The following is a 1,668-nucleotide window of genomic DNA, read 5'->3' on the forward strand; positions in this document are numbered from 1 at the left end:
CTCTGCCACTGGCCAGAGACAAAAACTAGATCCAGTGTGTGTCCGCCCGTGTGAGTGGGGGTCTGGATTAACTGGGACAAGTCCAAGGCCGTCATGGAAGCCAAGAACTCCTGAGCTGCCGCCGACGTCTCGCCCGCTGATGGGAGGTTGAAATCCCCCAAGACCATAAGTCTGGGGGTTCCCACCGCCACCCCGGCTAATAACCTTGCAAGTCCACCACATGTGAAAAAAAGTTGCATCTTGTTGTCCACACCTCCAGCACTTGGATTCATAATTCTCATAAATGCGAGACATAGTTGCAGGATCCATGTGCCATCTATTCTCTTTCCCATAATTGGATCCTAGTATTCCTAACAAAAAAAATTCTGGCTTAAATTCTATCTGTATTTTAATCATCTTTTCCAGCCATGTATGGATCTTAAACCAAAATTTCTTTGCACTAGGACATACCCACCAGATGTGATAATAGGTACCTGGCTTTTGTTTACATTTCCAACAATTATTCGAAACATTTTTAAACATTTTCGCTAACCTTACTGGTGTCATGTGCCATCTATAAAACATTTTATACAGGTTTTCTTTATATGAAGTTGCTTTAGTCAATTTAATATTTCTGTCCCATAACTTTTGCCAATCTTCTAAGTCTATAGAGTGTCCTTAGTTTTTTGCCCATACTATCATTGTCTCTTTTACTTGTTCTTCTTCCATCTTCCATTTTAGCAGAAATCTGTAAAGTTTCTTAATCAAATTTTTGTGGAGGTGAGAGACAGAAAAAGGTGGTGATCAGAAAACTGTCCCTCTAACATGTGCCCCTCCTCTCTGCATCTATCTCCCCCCTTCACATCACCAGAGTGATGTGAAAGTGCGTAGCTCTGTGTGACCTTGCTTGTCTGATAACAGCTCGCATCAACAATATGTTATTGCCCACTTCTCCCTCTTTCTGGCCTCTTGCTTTCTATCCTTAAGCATTGGTAAGGAGATTAACCAATGAAGTGCTATTACTAGGCTGTTGCCATGTTAAACCTTTTCCTGCTTGTAATACTGTATATAAAGAATAAACTGCTGCGTGTGAGCGGCCATTATTTGCACCCTGCAATGACTGAGCACTGATTACTACATCTGGCGCCCGTACAACAGGGACGTTGGGACCCCTCCGGGAAGAAGCAGCAACCAACATACTTACCATCGTCTGGAATAGACCCCTAAGTGCACTTTCGTCTCACGAGCCCCCTCAGTGGTGAGTATGGGCTGCAAGCTATCTCAGCCCCAGCAGAAACATGTACAGGAGCTTAGATTCCTGCTACAAAAGTCAGGCATAGCAACGCTTGATGCAGACATCAGGAAGCTGGTGGAGGAGATAGGGAAACACTGCCCTTGGTATCCTGAGCATGGAATGCTTAGGTTACGAGATTGGGAAAAGATAGGGCATACTTTACATCTTGAACCCTGGGCTTCAGTACAGATTTTAATTCAATGGTATCAGTGCCGTCTGGCAGTGGAAAAATATGGCTCAGATGCTTCAGAAGGGCAGCAATTAACTACCAGCCCCCCTTCTGATTACAACCAAGTAAAACTTCTCCCTCCTGAAGCATCTTTAATTGGATTTCCAGCTTCTTCTGAAGAGGCTAATTCTTTTGCTTCTTCTCAGACCTCATACACCCCCACACA

This window comes from Protobothrops mucrosquamatus, unplaced genomic scaffold (genome assembly GCF_001527695.2).
Source record: "Protobothrops mucrosquamatus isolate PMUCROS unplaced genomic scaffold, P.Mucros_1.0 scaffold240, whole genome shotgun sequence".
Classification (NCBI taxonomy): Eukaryota; Metazoa; Chordata; class Lepidosauria; order Squamata; family Viperidae; genus Protobothrops; species Protobothrops mucrosquamatus.